General features: G+C 35.8%; 1 protein-coding gene and 1 long non-coding RNA gene across 2 annotated transcripts in view; one reads left to right on the top strand and one right to left on the bottom strand.

Moving 5' to 3' along the window:
* Window positions 1–12,679, bottom strand: part of LOC140613332 (uncharacterized) — a 30,288-nt gene extending 17,609 nt beyond the window's left edge. The window contains exons 1-2 of the long non-coding RNA XR_012014469.1: window positions 12,066–12,679; window positions 5,013–5,154 (exon numbers count right to left, since the gene is read on the bottom strand). This is a non-coding gene — a long non-coding RNA (uncharacterized lncRNA). The remainder of the gene's footprint in view (window positions 1–5,012; window positions 5,155–12,065) is intronic.
* ADGRV1 (adhesion G protein-coupled receptor V1) overlaps window positions 1–16,844 on the top strand; it is a 520,471-nt gene that overhangs the window by 294,602 nt on the left and 209,025 nt on the right. The window lies entirely within an intron of this gene.

Below are 16,844 nucleotides of genomic sequence, written 5' to 3'. Positions count from 1 at the left end.
CAAAATTAACTTCAAAAGAGCAGATCGCTGTATTTTACTTATTATTATACACATAACTAACAGGCCAGCATTCCATAATTCATATGTGTAAACATTTAGACTGTAATGATGAGGCGTTTGGCCATACTTAGCATTATTTGTTGATACTTTCAAGCCCTTAAACATTTTTGATCCTCTTATATTTGGGGTGACAGGTTGTGGTTTAGATAGGTATGGGCAGAAACTTTTGACCTTTTCATAGCATTTCCAGAATATCTTCTTAGGGTGTGGACCAGCACCAGGGCCTGGAGAATTGGAAATTTGCCGGGGGTGTTTGGATGTTTTATGCCTTTGGCCTCCCAATGACTATTTAGTAGAGCCACTTTATTATATTTTTATGGGATTTCTTCTAGAATCCCATGCCAGTGAGTTAATTGAAAGTAATGATTATATTTAACAAGGCAATGACAGTTTTTAAAAACATGGATTTAATACAATAAATTTTCATTTGCAGTGGCACTTTAATAACTATGTCATTTAAAACATTAAAAATATGAAGATACTTTCAAGGCATCTGGATGGCTCATTTGGTTGAGCATCCCACTCTTGGTTTTCAGCTTAGGTCATGATCTCAGGGTCGTGAGATTGAGTCCTGCCTGGGGCTCCTGCATTCAGTGGGGAGTCTGCTTGAGATTCTCTCCTCTGCCCCTCCCCGCTCCTCCCACTTGAACGCACTCTCTCAAATAAATAAGTATTTTTTTTAAATGAAGGCATTTTGCAATTGATAGCATCATTATACTAAATAAAATCTAAAGGAAATGTAAATTTTCAACCATCCCACTACCAACAGATAAATCGATTAGTCCTCTTTGTGGTGGAGCCTGAGCACTTGAATTTTTGGGAAACTCTGCAGGTGATCTCATGTGCACTCCAGGTGAAGAATCAATGTTTAAAAAAAAAAAAGAATCAATGTTTTATATATTTTCAACCACAGTGTATATGTTATTTTATGTTCTGTTTATATATTCTGTTTTACTTAATGTTATATCAGATACTTTCAGTGCTCTTTCATAGTCTTTAAAATGTTTGTTAGAATGTATATTGATGTAATTTTTTGAATCGTTCTTATTAACATTGCTTTTTAAGTCAGTAAGAGACAATGATGCATTATCATTTAGTTTTTATTAGATCGTTTACTGGCCAAATCAAAGAGAATGAACAAACCTTGCTGTTCATTACTGCCACATTGCTTTCATAAGGGATGTGGCAATCACAATACTATCAGCAGTGAGTGCTTATTTCAGCACAACTTTCCTGGAATTGGGAATTATCATTTACTGAATGTGTTTTAAATCCCCATCATTTTCAGGGCTCCCGAAATAAGAAGGGAAAATACCACAAAGAGCTACATTCATAAATAAAGCCATGGGTAATTCCCTGGAAGTAGGGGGATATAAATAGTGCTGTATCTTTAATCAAATAGATACCAGTAGGTTACTCACATTTAAAAGTGACTTTCCAAATCATTATCATCAAAATTTGTAAAATATAAATTAGCTACCATAACCAAGAATGGATAATAATTAACTACCATGACTTATGCCAACCATATGTTAGCAGTCAGAATATTCAAAATGAGTAAACAAGACTTCGGTGAATCAAAACAAAATGAACAGATATAACCTGCTTCACATAATTAAGGTTTATACCATGCACTGAATCTGACACACTGCTGAAGAAAAGATTTCAAACCTGACAATCTCTGTAATTAAGTGGACAAACTTCTTTCCTTAGAAGCATAAATCAGCCAGAGTCTCATTTTATGTTGTCTATTACCCCCTTGGCTATAGGAAACATGCTTTCAAGCAGAAAGTAGGCAGTTGGCTAATAATCACCTTAAAAATGCAGACATTCAGAGAACATCTCTAAACTTTGGAATTGCACTCCTCCTCTTCCTCTTCCTCACCCTCCGTCATTTTTATCATCATCATCATTTTGTAAAAGAAGCATTTGTAAAGTAGTAACTATGCTGAGTAGTACTTTTTCTTTTTTGATTTAATCTTTATCATTGCTCTTAGGTGTTTCACTGCTCCGTTTTTTATTTTATTTATTTTTTTTTTAAATTTTTATTTATTTATGATAGTCACAGAGAGAGAGAGAGAGAGAGAGAGGCAGAGACAAAGGCAGAGGGAGAAGCAGGCTCCATGCACCGGGAGCCCGACATGGGATTCGATCCTGGGTCTCCAGGATCACGCCCTGGGCCAGAGGCAGGCGCTAAACCGCTGCGCCACCCAGGGATCCCTGCTCCGTTTTTTAGATGAGGAAGCTGAATTGGGAGGATAGAACACTCAATTCAATGTTGTGCAACCAGTAATAGCAGAAGCTGAAATTTGACTGAAGTAGGGCAAATCCCAGTGTCTATCTTTCCAACCATTGCAATCAAACATGTAAGTGGATTTTCTGAGACTGGCTCTCACAGATGGTGTGTGGTTTTGTGCTGGATCAGCCCAGTCCAATGGTCGTGGAAGGTGCTAATTTTTGGAGGACATAGCCCCAGAGTTTTGAATCAACTCTGGTTCTAATGATCCACCAGAAGACTTTCTTGACTTTCAAAATGCCAGTAGTGGTTTTATGACAGGAGATGTCTACTAGACTGGACAAAGATCCAGAAAGAAAATAATCTAAACATCTCTTTCCCAGAGACCTTTTTTTTTTTTTTTTTTGAGACTGGTTCTCTTATTGACATCCACATCACTAGGTTTTAATCTTTGGGCTACTTTCAGCGATTTTATCTTTTGCATCTTACATGTCCATGAGTCACTGAATTCATTTGAGAGGTAGTTACAAAGATTAGTGGAAAGCCTATTTTGAAAGTAGCTATATCTGAGTTTGAAATCCAGCCCCACTACTTACTATTTTTATAACTTCCATCAGCTAAGTTACTTAATGTCTCTGTCCCTAGATTTTTTTGGTCCTTAAAATGTATGTAACAGTAACAGTTTGCAATATTGTTACAAAGATTAAGAAACAACTCGAGTTTGAAAAATGAAAGTTCTTGTTCAAAGTAATCTTTTTCCTTGCTAAAATGTACTACAATTATTGAATGTATTTATCTGTGATTCAGGTGAGGTTTAGTTTAAGCTTTGAGTATAGTCCCCTTTAGGAAATAGATAAAGAATGCCTGGGTGGTTCAGTCAGTTAAGCATTTGCCTTCGGCCCAGGTCATAATCTGAGGGTCCTGGGATCGAGCCCCACATCAGACTCCTTGCTCAGAGAGGAATCTGCTCCTCCCTCTGCCCCTCTCCTTGCTCTCCTGCCTCTTCCTCAAAGTTTTGAAACAAAGGAAATAGCTTGATAGAATAAATATAAATATTTTGAAAGAAATATTTTGCAATATCTTTTGAAAATAGTTTGTTGGCTTCTTGAATAAAAAGGATTCTTTTTAGGGCACCTGGGTGGCTCAGTCAGGTAAATATCAGACTCTTGATTTTGGCTTAGGTCATGGTCTCGAGGTCATGAGATCGAGCCCCAAGTAGCACTCCATGCTTAGCAGGGAATCTGCTTCTCTCTTTCTCCAAAATAAATAAATAAATCTTTTTTTAAAAGAGAAAAGAAAAAAAAAAAGATCCTTTTTTCTTTCGAGTCAGTTTAACTTCTCATTATTCTAAATTCAGCTGCCCCCTAGAATTTACATAATTTTATCAGATATGACTTATTTTAATATGTAAATTGGGAATGATGAACATTTTATAGTTTATTTCTCTAATGAGCTAAGCTAATCAAGAAATTTATGTTTTGTTAGATGAATTGGAGAAGTTATAATCTCATTATTATCTTTTCCTCTAATTATTGCAGAAAACTGTTTTTTCTCATTATAAAACAATTAGAAGCAATTATAAGTTTTTAATAAAGTGAATAATTCAACAGAAATTGTGTAGTTAATATTTAAAGTGTAAATATGGAATTTTACTCCTTTAAGTTATAAAATATCTAACCCAAGTTCCTCTGCACTTAAAAAAATCCCTCTTATAATAAATGTCATTACCAAACTGCCACTTGCCAAATGTAATTGTTCTCCATTTCACATCTTCTTTTGATATTGTTTACCACATCCTACTTTGTGCAACTCTTTTTAACATTTTAATTAGTTTCAGAATTTTATTATGAAACATATATAAACTATTAAAAATGTGAGAACTCTTGTGCTTCCTCCCAGTGTAATAAATGAAACATTATCAACGATTCAACTTCCCTGTATGTTCCTCTTTGTAATTTCCTCCCTGCCTAAACAGAAATGCACCCATTATCCAGAATTTGATATAGAAAATTCTCCTGTGTTTCTTATACCTTTATTGTACACCTAAACAATATGTCCTGTCATATTTTTGTGTGTGTTTAACCTTTATATATATGATACCAAGGTGTGTGTGTGTTCTTTAGTGCGTGTTTTTATATTTTTTCACTTGACTTTTTTTTTTTTTTGAGATTTGCCTTTTAAAAAAAAATTCTGTGACACTAGTTGTCTATTTGCTGTCTCCCATATTTGTCCTACCCATCTGCTTTGGTTGTACCCTACTCTTTTACAGATTTTTTTCCCCAGGGTTCCTGTAACCGACAGCCTTCTTTTCCTACCGCACAGCCTGTACCTATCTATGCATTCCCTGCCTCACTTGGCTTCTTCAAAACTCTTGTATTCTTCTGAGATCCAGGCCTGTTTGTTTGTCTAAAAACCTGCTGGATATCTGCAACAGGATATCCTGCAAGTACTCTAACCTTCATCTTTCAAAAAGTGAATTCATTATTTTCCCCCTAGACCTGCAGTTTCTTCTGCTTTTCTTTAATTTGAATAAGGACACGCCGTCAACTCTGCAATTTGTACTGTTAAATTTAGATATTTTGAAACCCCTAGTATTCTTTACTCTTCACACTACTTAAACCACTAAATCCTCTAGAGGCAAAAAGCAAACACTAAGCTGCTAGAAAAAGACACATAATAATACATAATAACTAAGACTTAAGCTAGTGAACATTACCTTATTTTGTTCTTTCTTCTACAACAGTCTGAGATGAGCATCCAAGTCAACGGGCAGCTCACGTCCACATAACCCTTCAGAGACTCAGATCACAGTAGCTCTTCTGTTCCTCAAAATATGACCACCAAGGTTATGGTTCCAGCTAGGGGGAGAGGGGATAGAGGAAAACTAGGGTCAACAGTTGACTCTTAAGCAAAGCCTGAGTGCATATCACTTTCATTCAGTCTGCTGGCTGCAAGGGCTCTCTTGTTTTCTTAAGTGGGCAGCCACCCCCTGGCCATAACTCTATACCACAAAATAAGAGAATGGATTGTGGTGGGCAGTCTTATATCTGTGCCACACATAGAGTCATAACATCTCTCTCAGGGACTTTCCTTTCTCATTTCATTTACCATTGTTGAGTGGAAGATTCCATGCATGTCTGTTAGGTCTAGTTGGTGCATTGATCAAGGCCTCCATTTTCTTACTGAGCTTATCACATAAACATCCTTTTAAAAATGTACATTTATTTATTTATTTATTCATTCATGATAGACACAGGGAGAGTGGCAGAGAAATAGAAGGAGAAGCAGACTCCTTGCAGAGAGCCGGATGTGGGACTCGATGCCCAGACTGGGATCATGACATGAGCCAAAGGCAGAAGCTCAACCGCTGAGCCATCCAGGCATCCCCCTTTCTAATCTCATTTAAATGTCACTGTTGTAGTCCAAAGTTTCAACATCTCTTGTTTAAAATATTTCAAATAACTTTTTGCCTAGTCATGTTTATTTCTTCCAATCCACTTCCCATGCTAATGTCAAAATTCTTTTTCTAAAATATTGGTATTCTGGGACACCTGGGTGGCTCAGTGGTTGAGTGTCAGCCTTCAGCTCAGGGCATTATACAGGGACCTGGGATTGAGTTCCATATTGGGCTCCTTGCAGGAGGCCTGCCTCTCCCTCTGCCTGTGTCTCTACCTCAATCTCTCTGTTTCTCTCATGAATGAATGAATGAATGAATGAATGAATGAAAATATAAATAAATGAATGAATAAATAAATAAATAAATAAATAAATAAAATATTGGCATTCTGTTGTTTTTCTTTAGGAAAATAAAAAGCTAATGCATAATATAATGAGTGTTGACAGAAATATCATACTTACAAGCATCAGATTTGGTAAGAGACTAAAACTTAATTACCCCTATCACTATAAAGAAAGGATAATTATATAATATGGTAAAAATCCTAAATATCTCTACAGTAGCAATCATATTATAATATATAAATGTATCAGTATGCTATACACCTTCAATTTATACTGTATTTTATATATATATCAAAATACATGTGTATATTGAATGTATATCAAATATATTCAATTAAAATAATTTTTTTAAAGTATAGTATCCCTACAGGGTCTTTTCAGAGCTTGTGGAATAAACTTGATGATACTTGACAGATGCATAGAACAGTCACAATCTGGCCTCAGGTTACTTCTCTGACCTTGTCTCTTGGCTCTCTTGTGCTTGCTTACTGTGACTTAATCATGTTATGTATTTTCATAGCTGTGTATCTTTATTTTTGAAATTTCCTACGACTAGAGCTCTTTGTCCCTTTATTTTGCAGTTGCCACCTCCTATCAGTGGCTTTCCTAGATAACCTTCCACCGAAGCAAAGTTCAATGCTCCTTTACCTACACTGCCAAGTATTTAAACCTTCACTACTCAGAATATGATCTGCAGACCAACAGCACCAGTATCATTAATAAACTTGGTAGAAATGCAGAGTATCTGGCCCCCCTGACCAGTAAACCAGGATCTGCATTGTAACTAGGTCCCTTATGATCTGATACAGTTGGCACACAGGCTTTAAAATCAATATGATATATATCATATATACCATATATATATGGTTTTTCTTTTTTCTGTAATATGGTTTGTCTAAAACATATTTGGCAAAGAAATATGTTTCTTATCAGTACTATTTTAAGGAGAGATCATGGTGTGATTCTTGATGCAACAGCTTCCTGAGCTACAGGGTCAGGTGTACAACCCTCTCATTAGAAACATTGATGCCAATATTTACTTTCAGTGTTGGTCTAACAAAACGAATATGTTGCTAGAGGCAGGTGATGGGTCCTTTGGCAAACTATGAATAAAAAACAGATATAGTGAATGAGAAGGCCAAGTTTATAAAAAAATGTTTTTATTGTAGACTTCATTTTCCAAGAACATTTCTACACAATCTTCCAAATTTATAATGACCAAGTGGTAATATCCTTTCATTGTTCTGGTGGTTTTGTGCATATATTGTTACAACTCAGTACTTAATATATGAATTTGTGTAAATGAAAGAATATTATTTTGTTGTGTGTATGGGTTTATGCTTTTTAAACCAAATAAAAAGTTGGTGTTAGCCAGCCTTTTACTTTTTAAATATTAGAGAATTATTTCTAGATTTATGTGAATCCATATTTCTGAAACTATAATTCTTCGCTTACATGATAATTTTTTATTACCCTGATCAACTTGGTCTTCCAGTTTTATCAGTTACTTCATTTAATGAAAAAGAGGAACTATTGTGATTTCAAGACTACTAATTTAACCTGAATGTCAAAGAAAGTATCTCTCGCAATATAAGAACCTGCATAATGTAAAGTATTCAACTCAGTAAACACTTGCAGAGTGTTCACTATGGGTAGCACATGGTGCTGGGGACTGAGGTTGAACAGTGCCTGACTTTGAGAAGGAGAAACCTAAACAGGGACACCTGGGTGGCTCAGCGATTGGACATCTGCCTTCAGCTCAGGACATGATCGCAGGATCCCGAGATGGAGTCCTGCATCTGGCTCCCTGGAGGGAGCCTGCTTCTCCCTCTGCCTGTCTCTCTCTGTCTCTCTCTCTCTCTCTCTCTGTCTGTCTCTCATGAATAAATAAATAAAATCTTAAAAACAAAAAAGAAACCTGAATAAATCATTTTAGCACCATGAGAGCTCCAAGGGGGGCCACTTTGCTCACCACAGGGGCACTTGGGAGAATGCATCCAAGCTGAACACTGAAAGATTTGTAAACTTTTGATAGATGAAGCAAAGGAGGAGGGTTAGAAGAGATACTTCTTGGAATGTGTCCAGGTAAGAGAGAGTGGCACTGGTAAAAACAGGTACTGCTGCCAGAGTGTCATGTGTTGATGCAGAAAGAGGATCAAACAGCAGTTTAGGATGACTGGAGTGTAATGCAAAATAGGGCAGAAGTGCAAGATGAGGCTGGACTCATAAGCAAGAGCTAATCATCAAAGGCCGGGTATCAGAGAAGCTTTTAATTTTACCTTTGATGAGGAGATAGTGAAGATTTAGAGTAGAGAATAATAGGAGAGGGATCAGTTCTTCATTCAAGAAGTCATCCAGCACACTTAAGTAGCTCCCATAAAACAAATTTCTTTTCTTGGGTTAGGTCCTGTCTTGCTGCCCCAGTTGATGAATATCACTAGACCAAAAATGTTTGCTTTCCTAAGAGTGATACAGTTCTAATTAGTGAATGTTTCAAAATCCCAAAGTGTAAGAAAAAATAACCTTTACTGTTATATGAATGCTTCTGTGCTAAACTTTATATAAACGATTAAATTCAAGTTATAGAAAGTGCAGTATGATTCAACAAACATGCAATTACATTGACAACACAATTTCCTTTTTCTAAAAGAAGATTGTATTTCTTTATTTGACATAGAAAGAGAGAGAGAGAGACAACAAGCAGGCAGAGCAGGAGGCAGAGAGAGGGAGAAGCAGGCTCCTGGCTGAGCAGGAAGCCCAATGCCAGGCTCCATCCCAGGACCCTGAGATCATGACCTGAGGTGAAGGCAAACTCTTAACCAATCGAGTCACCATTTCTTAAGAGAAATATATTAATAATTGCCCATTCCTACTTCTCTGATAGTCCATAATCAGGTTCGTTTCCTAGTTAATGGGCAGATATGAAATAACTATTTTTGGCCAGGCATATGCTTGAAAATCCTCTATTATATATTGACTAAGAGGAAAAGCATTGGAGTTTATTTGGACACCTGACATCTTAAATTTAACTGAATATTTAGTGGTCATAAAATAAGTGATCCATAGGCGTAGAGAGACAAAGTTGGAACAGCAAGGAAAACGATGAACGTTATCTTTCTACTCACTTTGTTTTCTTTTCCTTCCCCATGTAAATTATTATAAATTTTCCATTTGCTAGAAAGGATTTCTCAAGCATTGCTGGCCAGTTTAGTTTATTTTCCTCGTGAACAAATCTGTGTGTAATCATTTTAGCAGGTGAGAGAATTCAAGGAAGTGGTGACTTGCTAGGAAATGAGTTTGCAAGGCTGTGAAATTTTTGTTGTTAGTGGTATGATTTCCCAAATATCCCATTTCGTTTTTACGTAAAAGGTACTTTTCCGTCTCATCACTCCTACATTGAGTATGTGTACCCACTAGGAGGCACTCTTTGCAAACTCTCTTTCTCAGAGCATTGAAAAGACTTCCCCAGTAAACTCTGGTTATTTATTCATCTTTTCTGATTTTCTTTCTAAGCTAAAAGTTTTTGTCTCAGACTCTATTTGCAGTGGAGATGGGCTTTCTTGGTTGTTGAAAGAAAAGAAAAGAAAAAAAAGAAGAAAAGGAAAGGAAAAGAAAAGAAAAAAGAAAAGAAAAGAAAAGAAGAAAGAACACTTCCAAATATTTTGATTGGTACCTATTTTTTTAGGTACTATTTTGTGGAAAGAGATAGTTGTTAGATAATTTGTTAGAAAAACACAGGCTATAGGATATCATATATTTCTTAAACTTTTTAATGTTGCCTTGAAAATAGTGACTCTCTTGTCAACATTTTTTTTTTCTTTTAGGTAGAAACGTAGAGATCCCTAGGTGTATCTTAGTTATTGGCAGTTGATTATACTAAGTCACAAAAGAATGCAATGTCACAAAAAGTAAATATTGGAAACAGTTTTCTGATTTAAAAAAAATCATGAGAGACTGTCAGATTGGTGTGCGGTATATATACATATACATACATACAGATGAGAATGACCAGACTTAGAACATTTTCATAGTGGCACATGAAGGTCACTCTCATCGTTGCTGGTCATACAACTCATATGCATAGTTGGAATAATGATTACATGCAATTAAACAAGAGTTATTAGTCATGTCAGAAATAATCACACCTTGCATGTTAGAGGTAGTAAACTAATAGAGCTGTTAAATGTTTAGACAGTTTCAAATTTCTGTTACCCGAGATTATAACTGAACATTTAAAATGTACTGCCTATTGAAATTGGCTGGTTTACTTAAAAAGCATGATTTTTCAAATTTGTTATATCAGTGTTAGAGACCTAGCTCCATCGATTCATTCATTTATTGAACGCACACTACATCAGGTCCTGTTCCTGACTTTGTTTAGAGACATAAACATCGAGACAAAATTCCTGTACTTGTGGTGTTTATATTTATTGGCAGTGGTGGCAGGAAGCAAGGGTGCATACCAGGTTGGGATGAAGTGCAATGAACAAGGATAAAGCAGTTGCAAAAGGAAAGAGTAGTAGAAACTGAGCTACTAAAAAAAAAACCAAAAAAAACGAAAGAAAAACTGAGCTACTTTATAGAGGAGAGGTCAAGGAAGGGCTCTCTGAGAATATATCATTTGAGCAGAGATCTGATGGACATGAAGATGAAAGCCATGCATGTAACTGGGGAAAAGCATTGATGAAAGGGAAAAGCAAAAAGCAGGCACTATCCTGAGGTTTATACTAGGAACAGTAAAAGCATGAGTCTGGAATGTGGAGTCAGGGGAGCAGTTGCAGAGGAAGTCAGGGAGGTCTGAGAGGGCCTAGTAGAGTCTTCCAACCAACGGCATGGCAAGCCACTCACAGAATTTGTGCAGAAAGCAGGGCTCACTTGACTAACTTTGTAGAGGGTCACTAACTTCTGAGACGAATCTTGACAATACGTGAGGCTGGGATGAAAGTAGGAATACTAAGTCATTCTGCAGTTGTCTAAGCAAGTGATGATGGTTCTGCATAAACTTGAGGAAGTTCCTTAACTTTGTTGAGACTGTTTCCTCGTGTTAATGTGGGGATAATGGGACACATGTATCAACTTGTTTGGAGGATTAAATGATAGAACCTCCTGGTCCCATTGAACCAAGACTTTGTGGAGCTGATTCATTCAGAAGATCACCTTTAGAGTTTTATACACAGGCACACACACACAATCAAAATTGCACCTTTGATTATTTCAAGTCTGTCTACTTAGTATCCTCCCAATCTTTTGTCTTCTCTGTCAAATATTTTTTTTAGATTATTTATTTATTTATTCATGAGAGAGACACAGAGAGAGGCAGAGACAGAGGCAGAGAGAGAAGCAGGCTCCCTGTGGGAAGCCTGATGCGGAACTCAATTCCAGGACCCCGGGATCATGACCTCAGCCAAGGCAGACACTCAACCACTGAACTACCCAGGTACCCCTCTGTCAAATATGTTTTTCACTTTAATTGTATTTCTCATCACAAGTAGGTTTCTTTGACTGTATACCCCACCCCCAATTCACAAACCTGTGATGGTTCCCTGTAACCTTAGCTTAAAGTCAGAACTTCTGGATTTAGGATGCCTGTAAAAGCCCTGCTGTCCAATCCTCTTTCACTTTCTTTAGGTTTCCTGCCTAGGATGTCAAGGGTATGAATCTCTGTCCACCCACACAGATACGTGAGGAATCTAACTCTGTTTGATCATAGCGCTGAATTGGGCTTCATTCTGCTGGGTGGTGAAAATTTCATCTGCAATTCTGGGCTCCCTTGGCCATTTCCTATGGCTGTACTTAGGTTCTTGGAGACTCGTGTAATAGTAAGCCATTTTGGGGGGAAAAGACAAGGGCATCCTCAGTCTGATCCTCTGTGATCATTCATTGGTAGTTCCAATCTGGCTGGCAACCCTGGGATGTCTTCCCGTCAGCTGCTACGGAGTAGGGATGGAGGTCTTCACTTCTCTCTAGAGTGAGGAGTTTAACTCAGGGTAGGTGGTTCTGGGGCTTTGTGTCTCCCTACAATACTCACTTCAATGTGTGCACTCCTTGGGCTCTGACTGATAGCAGTGGGGTGAACAACAGCTCTAACATATTTGGGCAAGTTTTGCTCTGTAATATAGAGAGGAGAGATTGATTATGCTCTTGAAGTTTATGGAAATTCATAGTCCATATGTTCAACAGAAAAAAAAAAAAAGCCTGAGGAAAAGGGAAAAGGCATGTGATTTTCTAATGGTTTGTTATTGTTTTTAACTCTGTGAGTACCACAGTCTTTACCTTTACCCCTTTACACACATAAGGTATGTATTTACCAGGAAGGTGGACTGAGCTTTTAAAGGTAGATGCTCAAATGTCTTGTGTCTTGAAGCAGTATTTCTAAGAATGTGGCTTGAGAACCAACTCTTCAGAGTTACCTGGAATGCTTGTTAAAAACGTTATTCTAAAATTTTTGCTTTAGAATCTCTCGTGATGAAGCTTGATAGTTTGCATTTGTAATAATTTCCAAGATGATTCCTTCATACCTTAGACTTTGTGAATCTCTAAATGGCAGAAAAAGACATTGACTGTGTTCTGCAGTGTTCTCCCAAACAACTTTTTTCATTTCTTCTGGACTTAGATATTTTAGATTATGGATCAAATTTAGTTAATTATTACTAGATTAGTAATTTTTTATTTTCTATTTGTAGCATGAACCGTGGTGTTCCTTCTCATGCACACACTTCTACCTGTATCTAAACCTATACCTACTTCTATAATTTTCATATATATTAATATGAATATTTTGTATCTCTGTGACTTTCTTTTTTTAATTTTTAATTTTTTTTCTCTATGACTTTCTTAAAGTGACATCAGTTGTATGTCTAAAAATCTTCCTTTTTTCATACCCAATGGTGTTTATTTCTGCCTCTTTTCTTGATCAGCCTTTCTTACGGTTTATCTATTATATTGACATTTTCGAAGATCAAGCTTATGGTTTTGTTTACTGTGTCTATTTTTTCCAGCTGTTTACCTTTCTTTATTATTTTTCTTCTAAATTTGTTTACTTATTTTTTATTTAGCTTTTGAATTAAATGACTTTTGAGTTTTGTAAGTAAATAAAATTAAATCTATAAATTTACCTTTAAGTATCACTGTAGCAGCTTTCCAATACATTTTGGTACATTTGTTGTCCTTTGTAAACATTTTGTGATCTCCATTTTAATTTATTGAATTAATCTGGGAGCATGTTTTTAAAAAATTAAATGTTTTTATCTCTTTACTAGTTTTTTAATTGCTGATTTCTAGCTTAATAATATTGGGTCAAAATATATATGATACCATTTTAAAAAAATTTGTTGATATTTTAGGGAGAATCTAGTTCCTAGTCCATTTCTGTGAGTATTTTTTCTTACCTTGTCACACTTTCTGTCTGTTTAAACTTTTTACCCTTACTATTTTTTATCTGTGTGGCCTATTAGTATCTGATAGAAGTGTTTTAAATCTTATATTTTTAAAAAACTGTTTGCATGTGTCTATTTATTTAAGTACTCTCTATATCCATTATGGGGCTCAAACTCACAACCCTGAGATCAAAAGTCGCAGGCTCTTCTGACTGAGCCAGCCAGGCACTCCTTAAATCTTTTATTTTGACTGGATATTTCTTACTATCTCCTTTTAATTCTGTCAGGTTTTGCCAGATATGTTTTAAGATTACATTATATTTTTCATATATTTTTGGTACTTTTTTTCTATAATAGGTATTCTTTTATATCCTTTAATGCTCTTTTCTTTTAAATCATGTTTTGTCTGATTTTTTAATCCTAAGATATCCTCTTGTTGCCATTTTTAGTATATTTGTCTGCTATTTTTTTCATGCTTTATTTTCAACCTTTCTGTTTTTATTTTTGATGTAATTCTTGTAAGCAGTTAATAGTTTGATCATTTTAATTAAATCAGGTATTCCATCTTTATTAATAATGTCTATTTATTGTGATTACTGATGTATTAGATGGAATTCTACATTATTTCTTTTTTCTGTCCATCATTTTTTTTTCATTTTTCTCCTTCCCTATTTTCTGTTTAATTGATAATGTTTTCTTTAGCCTTTTCTATGTCTCTGAAAATTTGGAAATTGTGGATTATATTGCATACTCATAAATTTTAACATATATTTAATTGTAAAAAAGTAACAATGTCTGTAGTTATTATTTTTATCTTCTTTCTAATCATAAAAAGAATCTTGCCACTTTTTATTGTTTGTATATTTTTTAACAAAAATTATTATCATGTATCATTCTTTTAGTATATAGATAAAAGTTTCAATGTGTATAATAGTTCCTTGCTTTGGGTACTGTTGTTTCTTGTATATTACACCTTCCTGATGAGTTTTTCTCATTTTAAATTTCAAGGTTTGTATAAGAATTTGCTGATTCTGAGCACCCCCCGTGGCGCAGCGGTTTAGCGCCGCCTGCAGCCCGTGGTCTGATCCTGGAGACCCAGGATTGAGTCCTGCATCGGGCTCCCTGCATGGAGCCCACTTCTCCCTCTGCCTGTGTCTCTGCCTCTCAGTCTCTCTCTCTCTCTCTCTGAATAAATAAATTTTTTTTAAAAATCTTTAAAAAAAAAGAATTTGCTGATTCTTATTTCATTTCTGACTGTATACACAGAATATAGCCTCTTGCTATTTTTATTGATAACTTTGTTTTCATTAATTTCCGGTCATTGTTAACATACTCTTTTAAGATCTTTGTTAGGGATGCCTGAATGGCTCAGTGGTTAAGCTCTGCTTTTGGCACAGGGCATGATTCTGGAGTTCAGGGATCAAGTCCCACATAGGGCTTCCTGAGTGGAGCCTGCTTCTCCCTCTGCCTGTGTCTCTGCTTCTTTCTTTGTGTCTCATGAATAAATAAATAAAATCTTAAGAAAAAAAAAAAACCTTTGTCAGATTATGAAGTTAATTTTATTTAGAGTACATTTATATTCAATTTGTTGGTTTTACTGATTGCCTTTTGTTTGCATTAGATTTATTGACATGTCCTGAAATATTGCTTGACAGACTCACTTTTGAGTGGCAGATTTTTTGTTTTGTTTTGTTTTCTCCCTTCTTCTCCTCTCTTTTCCTTTCTTCAACACCTCTTTGTGTCTAATAGTTTTGTAGTATCTTCCACCTAAAACTTAGAGCCCCCATTCTGGAACTCAGATTTACAGTAATAAAGTTAATACTGGGTATATGGTGAATCTAGTCTTGGAGCCAAATTATGACATGGTTCTTTTCTCATCAGGCAACTATATTGGTATTTTACTAAGTCCTACGACTCTGTAAGACACTACTGTGGGCAACATTTGGCAGAAACTGTTCTGGTCTTTTTTCAGGTAAAGAAGCACCAAAACATGCCATGCCACCTGCAGTTTCCATTTCCTGTGAAACATTTCTTTTTTAACTCTGCAGGAGCCAAAATATCTGGTATCTCTGATACTCTAAACTCATAGCCCAACAAAGTCCCTACTTTTGTTCCATTTCTGGTTCACAAAAATGCTTGATTGTATTTGTGGCTGTACTGTAAACTTTACTCCTTCCACTTTTTTTTCACTCCATCATTGGTATGTATTTAGAATAGACTTTCCTGTATGAAGCCTTTGTGTGTCTTGAACTGGAAGTCCCAAACAGCCTGTTTGAGAAAGAGGGAAAAATTTAAAATTGTATTAGTGTTGTTATTCAGTAATTTTTAATGTCAATTAGGACAAAAGCAGATTCTTATTTACTAGTTTTTATTCCAGTTATAGTTGTACTTATTGCTCTGAAAAATTCATTTTGACTAACTTGAAACTATTCTTATCTATATTTCCTCAGTCTTAGAACTGCTTGTTTTTTAGGGTTTTTTTTAAGATTTTATTTATCTATGAGAGACAAAGAGAGAAGCAGAGACATAGGCAGAGGGATAAGCAGGCTTCCCACAGGGAGCCTGATGCAGGACTCAGTCCCAGGATTCCAGGATCATGACCTGAGCCAAAGGCAGATGCCCAACCACTGAGCCACCCAGGCACCCCAGAAGTGCTTGATTTTAACTTGCATTTTGTTGCCTGAGTTAACACACTACCATAAGTGTTGAAGAATACATTTTTTTTGGAAACAAAAGATAACAGTGAGGCCAATAATGTTTAAGTGTCAAAAGAGATATGATTTTACTAAAAGCTTCCCCACTAAATGCTTCTGTTAGGGCTTTCTGTAATTTACACTGAATCATGTGACTCTACTCTGCCATCCAGAGCCTCTGCTTAATTCTCCACTCCCTTTCCTTCAACAAATCATTTATTGAGCATCTATTAAATGCCAGGCACTCTTCTGTGCACAAAATGTGAGTGTATGAGTCATATAACACTTCTACCTTCCTTGAGCCTACATTCCAATTTATTGTTAATAATGCCTAGGATTAAGCAGGGTTAATCACTAAACACAGAGGAAAGTTACAGTTCTGAGATGGGTTATGGGCTTCTGGTAGAAGTATAGTTGATGATTCTAGGATTCACTTTCATAATCTTTCAACTCAGAAACTATATCTAGAGGAACTCACCTCTATTCTTCATGGCACATTCCTGGGACACTGATAGAAGAAACACTCCCCTATCTCTGTGTGTATCTCTACATTTTCTATTAATAAATCTATAGTAGTAGAAGACTATCAGTAACTCTAATGCTATAGCTATGGATTTAAAATTAATCTAGAGGATTGATTATCTGTTTTATTTGTCTATAAATCAATGTGTCATTTTTAGAAAATCAAATCTTTCAGGTTGGAAAACAAAGTCAAATCAAGACAATAAAGGAAACATA

The sequence above is a fragment of the Canis lupus genome, chromosome 2 (assembly GCF_048164855.1).
Source record: "Canis lupus baileyi chromosome 2, mCanLup2.hap1, whole genome shotgun sequence".
NCBI classification, from domain to species: domain Eukaryota; kingdom Metazoa; phylum Chordata; class Mammalia; order Carnivora; family Canidae; genus Canis; species Canis lupus.
Note: the sequence above shows the minus strand (reverse complement) of the source record. Positions and strands in the feature narration are given on the sequence as shown.